Source organism: Pteropus vampyrus, unplaced genomic scaffold, assembly GCF_000151845.1.
Source record: "Pteropus vampyrus isolate Shadow unplaced genomic scaffold, Pvam_2.0 Scaffold334, whole genome shotgun sequence".
NCBI classification, from domain to species: domain Eukaryota; kingdom Metazoa; phylum Chordata; class Mammalia; order Chiroptera; family Pteropodidae; genus Pteropus; species Pteropus vampyrus.
The window spans coordinates 1,155,597-1,168,179 of NW_011889115.1; the positions used below are offsets into that span (position 1 = coordinate 1,155,597).

The 12,583-nt window shown below is 32.8% G+C and overlaps 1 long non-coding RNA gene and 1 pseudogene across 1 annotated transcript in view; both read left to right on the forward strand.

The window, feature by feature from the left end:
• LOC111730749 overlaps positions 1-8,627 on the forward strand; it is a 31,942-nt gene extending 23,315 nt beyond the window's left edge. Inside the window, exon 3 of the long non-coding RNA XR_002776811.1 lies at positions 8,558-8,627. This is a non-coding gene — a long non-coding RNA (uncharacterized LOC111730749). The remainder of the gene's footprint in view (positions 1-8,557) is intronic.
• Positions 8,628-11,824: 3,197 nt separating this feature from the next.
• LOC111730755 lies at positions 11,825-11,943 on the forward strand (annotated as a pseudogene).
• The last annotated feature ends 640 nt before the right edge of the window (positions 11,944-12,583 follow it).

A 12,583-nucleotide genomic window follows, 5' to 3' on the forward strand; every position in this document is an offset into this window, starting at 1 on the left:
CATATATTATATTAATATATAGGTTATCTGGGATTCTGGGACCTTTCTTTCCCCTAATTCTCTAGTATTACGACCTCTTTATTTCTCTAATCAGTAATTATGGTCTATAATTATTTTCTTTATTGTGTACTTTTCATGTAGAAAGAAAATGATTCACAATAAAAAGTCACATGGGAAGAGTAAGATCAATAAGTTAAAAAGGAAAAATAATAAAAAAGAAGTTACAGTGATAAAAACTCATCCTTACATTTATTTTCAATATAGTTTTATCAAGTACCTACTATATATATGGGACGGTGTTAGTCATTGAGAGTGTTCCCAGCACACTTTTGCCTTCAAGGAACTTAAGTCTAGCAGAAAGATAAAATGTGTACATTAGTAACAAGGAAATAAAAATGAGAAGCAAAAGAAAAATACAAGCAAAATTTTTGGAAGTTCAAGCTAGTCACAAAAACCTACATATTGAATGATCCCATTTATATGAAATGTCCAGAATAGACAAATCTGTAGAGACAGAAAGATCAGTGGTTGCCTAGGACAGGAGGTGGGGAGGGGAAAATGGGGAGTGATTGCTAATGGATATCTGGTTTCTTTTTTGGAGGTGATAAAGCTATCCTAAAACTGATTGTTGTGATGGCTTCAGAGCTCTGAGTACAGTTGGCCCTCTGTATCTGCAGGTTCTGCATCTGTAGATTCAACAAACTGAATCGAAAATTTAAGAAAAAAAATGTTTTGTTGCTGATGTGTATTTTGTAGTTAAGTCTATGATTGCAGCTGTACTGAACATGTACAGACTTTTTTCTCTTGTCATTATGCCCTAAACAATTCAATATAACAACTATTTACATAGCATTTACATTGTATTAGGTGTTATAAGTAACCTAGAGATGATTTAAAGTATACCAGAAGATGTGTGTAGCTTATGTGCAAATACTGCACTATTTTATATAAGGGATTTGAGTATCTGTGGAGTTTGGTATCCATAGGGGTCCTGGAACAAATGCCCCCGTGGATACAAAGGAACAACTATATATTAAACTCCATTGAATTTAACACTCTAAAGGGGTGAATTGTATGATATGTGAATTATATATCTCAATACAATTGTTAGGTAAATGCTTTCAAAGCATTCTATGAGAGTTCTGGAAAGATATGGGTAGAAGGAGTGAGGAAAGGAAAATCAAAGGAGATTTTGAGGATAAGGAAGATGTCATGAAGAAACCATGGGTCGTCAGGTGGCAGATAAATGGGACAATTTTGGAGTGTTTAAGTAGGATTTTCCTTTCTTATTTTTGAATAGGAAATTTCTGGAAATTAGAGAGAGAAGTTAAGACTGGCAATACGAGGACAACAGGTGCTTAAAGGAAGAGTGAAAAATCTACAGATAAATTTCACTTTAGAGATAGTCCTCTGTGTGGCTGCAAATAATTTACTTTGAAAGAAAGAAAGTGGGTGTGAGAGCTATAAACTAGAGAATAAATTGGATGTGTCAGAGGTGGTTGAAGGAAAAAAGAAAATAAGTATAAGAGAGTTTAAGTAGATGAAAAGGATAGGGATTGAAAAGATAGGAGGGGAAGTGAGAGAAAGTGATATTCATGACCTATTCCTTTGTTTTCAGTTGTTCAGGCATTCATGGTCCTTGTTCTTGTTCTTTTTCTTCCTTCAGCATCACCATCCCATCAGACACCCAGTCCTTTTCTATCAGTTACTCTGAGATCTGATCAACTGATTTATTCTAAGAGGTTAGGAATGTCAGGCTATTCTCCTTTCAAGATCTTTTATTTTTAAACAAGTCTATAAGAAAAAGGCACTGTTTAACACAAAGATATTAATGATGGAATTTAGACATCTGATTAGAAAGTTCGACTTTTTTCTCTAAGAGGTAGAAGGGAATGCTTTTATCATATTATATAGAGAACTGCCTATTTCTTTATGAGTATGAGCAGAGGGTTCGATGGAAAACTAGATGATCTCTAGTTTCTTTCAGTTTGCTTCATGTCAAATGGATTTTTTTGTTATTAAATAATTTTTTTAAAAAGCTGTCAAGATAGTATTTGAATATTGTTGTCGGAAAATTCAATTTTTTTTTTATCTTCCCCAACATTCCCTATAATTTTGCATCCTGGGAGAATTGAATCCTGTTCTATGTTTTATAAAGTCCACCTTTAAATTTGGAAGAATCTGATCTAGATTTATTAACCTATGAACTATGAATTTGGATATTTTGTAGGAAACTTAAGGTATATATAATGTCTTACCCTTAACTTTGTCCCTGTGTCATTAGGGCACCTCACTAGACTTTATTCATTAAACAGATTATTTATGGAATACCTTCTCTGTGCCAAGTCCTGTGCTAAGTCTGTTTCCTTACACTACCCTGAGCATACACTACTTTGCAAGGTTGTCGTGGTGCCGAATGTAATGTCCACCAAAGTGCTTGATGTAAAGATGTTTAAAAAATGGTTACTTATTTTTTTAAAGGTTGCTATTGTTTGCTTAGCTTGTTGCCATTCTACTACCCGTTTGGTCTTTTGCATTTTTTGCTTCGTAATGAACAACAGAAATGTAAGTGGGAGAGTAGGGGCCATGTCTTATATATTATAGTACTTTGCAAATAGTAGGTTTCCATATACTTATGAAAGGAAACTCGTTGTAATTCTTGAAACAAAGTAAATTATTTTCAGGTAATAAATTAGAGATCATTTAATTGAATTGAGTACATTTGGTTTTAGGCTTCTAGACAAATCAAAATAAATGACAATCATAGTATTGTTATCTAATAAAAAGGAAAGGTATCTGTTTCTCAAATGATACAAACTCTTCTTTAGCATTTAATTCTAAGAGGAATTTTATTGCATTGATCTTTGTGTAATTGATTCTGAGTATAATTGACTGTGGCTTCAATAGTAGATTAGACTTGTTGGTTTGATATAGAAGCTGTTCAGAGTTGGGAGGTTAAGGTTGAAGTATAATTGATAGAAGTTAGGACACTTCACCAAGCTTTATCTATTCATCCATTTAACAAGTATTTATTGAGTACCTGCTAGTGAGAGAAAAATAGAACATTATAGATATGTGAAAATTATTTGCAAGGTGTATTACAGAATGATATTATTGAGAGAAATACAAATTCCTCTGTGCTGTAACTCACAAGTGATTCTCCATGGAAAAAATTTAAAAAATAAGCTATCAGATTTAGCACATTGTAAAAAAGATGAAATAAACAAATAAGTACAAAGTAAGTTTGTTTTTGTGGAGAGAGAAGTAAAAGTCAAAGATATATCAAATTTGTTTTATAGCACTCGAGCTTTCCACTAGCATTCCCTTATACTTTCTAGTTTATATTATTATGAAACACTCTGAGAAATGCCAAAGTGAAAAAAATCTTTGTAATTTAAATAAGTCTTTGTAATTAAAAATTCCTCTAGGCTGGAAGTTGGCAGAGAGGTCTTTTTCTATTTTGAATAGTCTTTTTCATAAAAAATATTCACCAGCCATTTTTTAATCAAACAAAAATTTAAAAGAATGTTTCTGGCAGTCAAGAGACATTATACACTCATAAAAATAATAATGTTTTTATTACCAGGTGTTCTGAGAATCTTACATTAACCAATTTAAGATTCTAATTTGATCATATAACATTAGCATATGAAATATTTTGTGATACCCTCATGATCATTAATCCACATTTATAACCTATGTATTTTCCATGTATTGTATCACACTGATCAGTGTGATTTGATTAGTGTGTAGGAAAACACATTTTATGCACATACTTTGTAACTTGTTAAAATACAGACACATAAGGTACATTTTTAATGCTGCAGGGAAGCAAACTCAAATTTCATGCCATTTGTGACCTTATAATAATTGTTTTTTTAATATTTATTTATTTGCTAAATGTTCAAGGGAAACCTTTTCCTTAAAGAGATATGTGGGCAAGAATTTTATACGTATGTTTATTGCATAGGTAGTTTCTTTGACATGGACTATTTCAGTTGAGATGTAAAATACAATATTCAGGATTTTTCTTTCCTTGTTCATAAAATATTACAGTACAACACAGGCTTTTTGAAAGTGCCTGGGACATCAAATACCTTCAGAAGTTTGGGGACTCAGGAAAACAAGAAGGCTGGCCATTAGGCTTAGCATGGGGAGTTTTCCAAATTCTTCATACCCAGAAGGAATGAGGGATACTAATGGAAAAAACTGACTAAATTTTAAAGCTAGCCAGTATCTTTGGACTAGAAAAAGATCTGTAAGAAGGGCATTCTGATGTTTGTAGAAGTGCTTCCCAATGGTTTGATTCAGGAAATAATATTGAGTATATTTAACAGTTTACGTAGTCACCGTGTTCTTCCCAAGTAGCATACTCATTACTTGCTAGTACATGGACAAATACTTTTATTTCATAGAAAGGTTGAAGCAATTTAGAAAAGTTACCTCTCCTAATAAACAACAGTATAGCATTTAAAAAACACATGGAAGCTTTTCTTTAGAATATAAAGTCCTAGATAACAAGGATTTGAGAGTTTGTTTTGATATGTATTGTGGCTAGCAAAATTGCATGAACATTAGTATACATTATTGATGTAATTAAAAATACAATTAGACAAATAATCCATCAGTTTTAACTTTTTCGTTTGTTCATTTGTGAACTTTCTCAAATTATTAATAAAATATTTTCAAGTTTCAAAAACACTTTAATTTTTAAAAATTCCTTAAATATTTAAATTTAAACTAACTATGGGAGCCAGATAATCTATGTTATTTTAGAAAACTTTTAATTAGTATCTTTTTCCAAACATGCGCTTTTTTGATCTTATTTCAGGTAGAACCGCATTCTCATGTTATTGAATGTTCATGTTACTTTGTTTTGCTGCACCATATTTCTGAGGCATTCATAGGCCATATTGATTGGAATGAAAGTCAATAATAGGAAAAAATATATGTCACATTTGAAAAGTTTATTCTCTGTTTAGAATATATAATGGAGGAGTTGTTAACACAGTATGTTATAGTTTAAGGAGCCCTGGAATTGTAATAGGTTTTTGTCCTTGATCTACATTAGGGAAGTAGGTCACTAGGTCTCAGTTTTAGTTGGCTTCTGAAGAATGCTATGTTTTCAAAGTAAAGTCATTACTAGAAGCTATAGCATAATAAATAATTAATAGTGAATAAAATTTATAAAATTAGAAAACTCACAAGTTTATCAATTAATCCAAGTGTATTTCAAGGAAAGCAAAACATTTAGGTATATGCAATTCAATGTGGTTGCCACTAACTACATGTGGCTATTTAAATTGAATTTAAATGAACAAACATTAAATAAAATTCAGAGTTTAGTTTTTGTCTCACTTAGCCATGTTTCAAATTCTCAATAGTCATGTGTAGGTAATGGCCAGACAATGAACATTTCCAGCATGACAGAAAGTTCTATTGGATAGCACTGATCTAAGTGCTCAGTTGAGTAGTCTTGATTTCTTTAGTGGTCACAGGGGCATTTTAGGTTTAACTTATAATTCAGATTTCCTCTCACATATCACTCTGTCATAGGCAAGCAGGTTGATATTTGCTTGGGTCAAATGGTTTATTTTTGGAGTTAGGGCTAGTGCCTAAATTCAGACTTCCCGCTAGACTTCCTTTTGAGAGTATATATGTATTATATATTTATGTATTTTATTTTTTATATTTAAGGTTGTATATACTCCTACTTTGTTCTAACAATAATTTAAAGCAACTTCTCCTGGAAGATTTTTCTTTTACTTTCCCAAAAGTGACTCACTCAAATCTATTCAACGTATATTTATTAAGCACTAATGTTCAGCTAGATACAAAAACTCTGGAAAATATTCAGATCTTTGAAGAACAATTCCTGCCATTAAGGATTTTTTAATATGAATGAAGAAAAGATATTTTTACATGAAAAGTTTAAAAATGCAAGATAATATGAGTTAGATATATAATAAATGGTTATAGCACCATATATATTATAGAAGTCCAATAGAAGAAGAGATCTGTGAGCTTAACTGGTTGAAGACATTAAGGAGGAAAGGGATTGAACTGGGATTTAGTATATTATAAAGAACTTTCCAGCAGGGAGATTCTATGAGCCAAAGATCATATGTAGGAATCCACAAGGTGTGTTTAATAAGGCCATTCTAGGTTATAGTAACACATAGTGCACCACTCACACATTCCTCTGAAGTCTTGAGCAAAAAAAGGTTTGGCCCCCTTTGCCTCCTTTTCTCTCTGCTACTTTGGAGTCCTCTTCCTTATTCCCCTTAGCTAATTAATCATTATAGTCTGTAGAGTCTTCCTTTTGAGAGGGTTATAAATCATTGCCTTTATTTCTAAAAATGCCATATCTCTCAAGCACAATAGAACTTTATTTTTCATGTAACTGTCCAAGTCTTTGTCTGGTTGGAGCTGTTTGGTGAGTTGCTATCATATAATGTATCAGGAATCCAGGCTTTTTTGCAGCTCAACCATCTCTTAGTTCAGGTAAATAGGGAAAGTGTGGAAGAGTACACTTGGTAATTAAAATTTTGTCCTAGAAATGGAATTTATCATTTCTGCTTACATTCCATTGGCTAAGATTCAGTTACATGGCCAGCTACATACTTCAAACAGCAAGGGAGGCTGAGAAATGTAATCGAACTGTGCTCAGAAAGGAAAAGATATTTAATGATCATCTAGCTGCCTTTGCCACACACAGGAATCTAATAAAGCTAGCTTGACTAATGTGGAGGGTTAGTATGGGAGAAGAATGAGAAATAAACCTGGAAATTTAACATGGGGTCACATGTGGGAGACTTTGACTGACAATCTAAGCTTTGTGAACTTTATTTTTTAATCATTTGGTGCTACTGAAAGCTTTTGTACAAAGAAAAGATAAAAATGGAGTTTTACAAACATTAATTTAGTATACAGAATGAATTGGAAGAGAAAAAGGTTATTATAAAGGAAAAGGTAATCCTGTTTGAGATGAAAAGGACTTGGCATAGAGCAGTAGGAATGGAAATGAAGGTAGTGATTTATATATAACCCATTAGAAAGAAACTATAAAATATGATTATTGATTAGCTTGGGGCCTGGGGAAGAGGTAGGAATTAAAATGGTAGGGAAAAGGGAGAGAAGTTGTCTTTTTGCTCTAAACATTCAAAGGACCATATGTGTATATGTTATTTGACTCTTAATGTTTCTTATTTACCTTAAAGAGTTCATTTTCAGTCTTTTAAGCTGCTTAAGGATCTCCTAAGGCATACGTTATAGGAGAGATCCCTGGGCCTTCTTTCCAGAGATTCTGATATAGAGGTGTGTCTTTTTTATAAGTATGCTGAATGATTATGGTGCAGGTAGTCTGCAGGCTACACTTTGAAAACATTGCTTTAATATGTTGACTCATGGCAAGTTGATACTTCACTTTTTTTGCAGTAAGTGATTGGAAATTACTACTGTAGGCTGATGAAAGAAACTTGAGTCTTTAGGTTCCGAGTAGAATGATCAGAACCATTCTTGACAGTGTCCCCATATGTCCCAGTACTTTTAGGACAATGAGCTTTATTTCCTCTTTTTTCAGCTCCATGAAGTGTTGGTATTAAGAATCAGAAGTATTCACTATCCTGTCCTAGATTAGTTCAAGTAATTCTCTAGCCAGAGAAAATAACAATCTGCTCATTCTATTTTCAAAATTGTACTTTTCTTGCAAGTTGCATTGATATTAGGGTGGTGTCTGAATTTTTTTGGGATTGTCGTGATGTACACACGCTTCTGAATATCTCAGTCAGAAAGGAGGAGTGCTGATTCTTCCCTTTCCTAACATGTATGATTTATTCCTTCGTTTTCCAAATGCAGTCTATATGTATAGAAAATATCTATAAAGTTACATATCTAGCTTTTAAGAGAAGCACTCTGAGAAGTGGAATTGGGAAGTAAAGGAAAGAATGGGGCTTTTACTTTTTACTTTATACTTTATACTGTTTTTAAAAACCATGAATATATGTCAATTTTAAGAACTTTTCTTTTTCATGTTAGATTAACTAAATGTAATAGTAATAGTAGCTACCACTTTATTAAGTACTTTCTATCAGTCCCTTCACATTTTTTATTTAATATTCACGAGAATCTTGCAAGATAAGTACTAATATTTCCATTTTGCATAGGAAACAGAGATTCAGAGAGTTTATAGAACATCCTAGGGACATACTACTATTAAGTGGCAGAGCAAAGAACTAAATTTACGTCTCTCTGATCCAGTTTCATGTTTTTCATGTTTACAGTACAAAGGCCTTGTTCACCCTAATCCTTTGGATGGCAAGAAATCTGTATGACGGTAATGGCATTAGTTTTCCAAGAATCTTTTAGTAATTAAGAAAGCCAACTACTAAGAGTAAAGTAGTGAAAATAGAGGCAAAAGAAAATTCCATGGAGTGTCCTATGACTAGAGTAAATTAATCTGGTCATTCAGTTACCAAATTTTTATTGGTGTCACTTTGTGCAGATCTTCTTACTAGGCCCTAAGGATTGAATGCCTCATTTGATATGGTCCCAGCAGGAAACTATTCCACTCAGAGGAAAAGGCTTTAATAAAAGGAGATGTGGGCAGAGTTAAGAAAATCAACAAGGAATTCTGAGCCATCCGGAAACCAGGAACAGGAGGAAGCCGTTACCATTCCCAGGCCTGAAGGGACAAAAGGATGAAACAATGTTATCAGAGCCTGAGCCCGGAACTCAAGGAGTGCCTGCTGGGCAGGAGCCATTGTTCAGGGATGCAACCACTACTAGAGCTGAAACTCCAAAGCAGAATGAGAGTGGAGAAGAAACACTTTGACTTTCTTTCTTTCTGCCAGTCTCCTGCAGGTGCTCCCCATTGGAGAAGTATAAATAGAAGCCATCTGACAAGGAGCCCAGGTGATGCAGTTAATGGTTTCATGGTTTCAGTCTACCAGGGCTCTAAGTGGAGACTGGGTCTGGGGGCGGAGCAGAACAAATGGAGAATAACCAGTATATCCGTCATTGCTTTGCCATTGTTTCTAGGATAAAGACAAAATTCCTCATGTGGCCTACAAAGCCCTACACTGACCTCTAATGACTTCTTTAGCATGTTTTCGTTCTCTCTACTCATTTTACTTGCTGTTTATCAATCCTTTGTTTTTGCCATGTACCCATCTACCACAAATGTATTTTCACATGCTGTACTCTTTTCCTGGATACTTAATTCTTTTTCTTCCCCTTTCACTTAATTATTGCTTACATATCTTTCAGGTCTTAATTCAAAAGTTGTTGTCTTACAGAAGATTTCCCTGACTTCTCTGACCAAATTTCTTTTTTAAGTTCTTTTAGCCAAGTGTGCCTTTTCTTTATGTCATGTATTATAGTAGTAATTTACACTTACTACATTTGTCGGATTTATGTTTTCATTTGTGTGATTATTAGATTAATGGATATTTCCCTTGCTAAGCCAAAAGCTCCGTGAAGGAACTGAGTCTGATTTTTGTTTACCAGTATAGTCCTAGTGTCCACATAATGTTTAGCACTCAGTAGGCACTTAATAATATTTTCCAGAAGAACAAATGAAAATAAAAATGAATAGAAACAAAGATAATACATGCATAAATAAAACAATATAAAAGCAGATACAGAGCAGCAATTATAGCAGTTAAGGTAAGATCTCAAGGATTTCACAAATGTTCTGCACTGTAGATATTTGTATGTGTTTTGTTGTCAAGTGTTTTTCTTGCAATCCAACACAGATGTCTCATACAGCAATGCATCTGACAGTGCCTAGCATAGTACAACTTGTACATAGTGGTCATTCATTAAATATTTAATTAATTAATGTAGACAAATTATGAGTGATATATAGTAGGTTTCGGAATTAGTGTGCATAAATATCAGTTGAGCAGAATCACTTCTTTAAAATAGAGGTTCTGCTACAGAGATAATTGTTTTCACTAGAACCTGAATAGAGCCTGAATATCTGCGTTCTAATTAAGCACCCCAAGTAATTCTGATGCAGGTGATTTGAGCATTACATTTTGAGAAATATTGGGCCATAAGCTCCTTGGTGGCAGCATAATTCTCTGGTTAAACATGGGATTGAAAGTCAGAGCTCCCTGAGTTTGAATCTTGGCTCTTATACTAACTAGCTGTTATTGAAACCTTTTAGCTTTCGATTTTTTGGCTATAAAATAGGCTATCATAACATCTATTTCCCAAAACTATCGTGGAGATTAAAATAAATGAGAAAGAGTATGTAAAACATATGTTACAGTGCCCATCATATAAATCTTCAATAAATGGTAGAATTGATTTTTGATAGTCAACATTGAGCTTGGTGCCTAGAATATAATGGATGTTCAGTGAATGTTTAGTGAATGGAGTATAGTTTTAAGATTATCATATTATGTATAGAAGTTCATTTGAAATCATGTAGTCCAAAATCTTCATTTTATATATTAGGAAGTTTAAGTTCACAGAGGTTAGATGATTCATCCAAAGTTACATGTCTAATGATCTAATTAGTAGCAGAACTGGGACCAGAACTAAAGGGTGAAATAAAGATCTGGTTATTACCATTTGTCTAACCACCATTTGTGGGTAGAGTTACACTTAGGTTTTAAATACACAGATTAGCATACATTTTTGTTTATAATCAGTGGTGCGTTCTAAAATGTTCCCTTTTTTAAACATTAAAACAACAAACAGTAAACCATAAAGTAAAACTAAATGACTGTGTAGTTATTGTTGGATTCTATTTCTTTCTAAATATCACCTCAGAGACCACAGTGCTTTCCAAGTAGAATTGAGACATCACATGTTCTTAGAACAGTAGAACCACAGCTACTTGAAAGGGCTAAATATCTCTTTTGCCTTTGGGTAATGATGGTGGCCTAATACTTTCTGTCTATCTCTGAAGCTCTTACTTATACAATAGATACATTAAAATGGAATTAAATTGCATAGTGATTTATTTTGGGGTTGAAAATATTCCACTCAGATGTGATTTTTTCCGCATTTTATCTTATATTAAATTTACATTCTAGTTTTTCCAGTTAGGAGACTTATTAGATTACTAGGTCTTAAGATTTAAAGTAAATTTTGCTTATTTTTGTGTTGGATAGAATTTTATCTTTATTTCTAGATTTGGTAAGTGTAAAATGCAGAATTTACCTTTGTTCAGCCCATCTTAAAGTAACAGTGTAGGAGATCAGTGGAAATAATACTTACTGATGAAAGTTTTCTTTTTTATTCCTGATGAACTCTTTAGAGAATATAATTTTAAAGATCATTTTCCTGTGGTGAATTACATATAGAAAAATGGCTTTTTGGGAAGCTCTATGAATTTGAAGTGGTAGATGAACTTAAGCAAGTATTATATTTTGTAGATTCATCCATGCCATTCTTTTACTACTTGTTGATTATATATGGCAGCATAAATAATAAGACTTTTGACATTTTGAATATATAATACAATTATGTAAAGATTTAAAATTTTGTTGTAAATAGTATCTCTGTACTTTTATGAGGTTAGAAAGTATTTTATTTTTAGAGGATTGTCATGTATTTTATTTTTCCTATGGTACAGAAATCATGATCTTAAATATTAAATCTTGATTTTTTAAGTTTGGGAAAACTGAGTAGAAAGGGATTTGGGGGTATTGATTAATGGTTCTGTAATGTAGGACTCATGTACTGTTAGAAGTAATATACAGACTCACTATGTTGAAAACAAGTCACGTACATGGTTTGGGAAAAAATAAAGAGTAATGCTCAGCTAGGACAATTAATTACTTTTCTAGCATAGAAAATTACATGAGCTGTCTATGGCCATGCTACCCTGAACATACCCTATCCTGTCTGATCTTGGAAGCTAAGCAGGGTCAGGCCTGGTTAGTACTTGGATGGGAGACTACCTAGTAAGATCAGGTGCTGTAGGCATAAAAAAAAAAAAAAGGAAAAAAAGAAAATTATGTGAACTTTTAATTTTTTTTTTAGGACCAAAAGTTATCCTAGAATAAGTTATCTTGAAACTATGCCATGGCATGAATTTAATAATACTTGAGTTGGAGGAAGATGTTAGTATCTAGGATAGAATTGTTAGTGTTTTCTGCTCTACTGTTAGAACATGGGTTTTGAATTTTTTTGATTCTATAATGAGGAAATATACAGATACACTCATATTTGTTTATCTGCTTTAATATCGTGAACCATGACATTTACATTCGGGGTACAGTTTTAGAATAAAGATAGTTTTTATTATGTAAATGTGATGAAGAAATGTCTAGTTGCTTCTGGCCTTAAGGGACTATTTAAATATAAAAAAATAGATGGGATTGCATGGATTACATTAAAAGTTAAAGCTTCTGTATGCCCTCCCCGCCAATCCTTAAATTAAAAGATAAATGTCAAATTGCCATAAAGTTTTTGCAGCAAATATGATAAACAAAGGATTAGGATCCTTATTTTGAAAATAATACTAATCGAAAAACTGGGCACAGGACATCATTAGAAGAATTACACACACAACTAAGATTATATATAGTGAATGAAAATGAAAAATTGGTTATTCTCACCAACA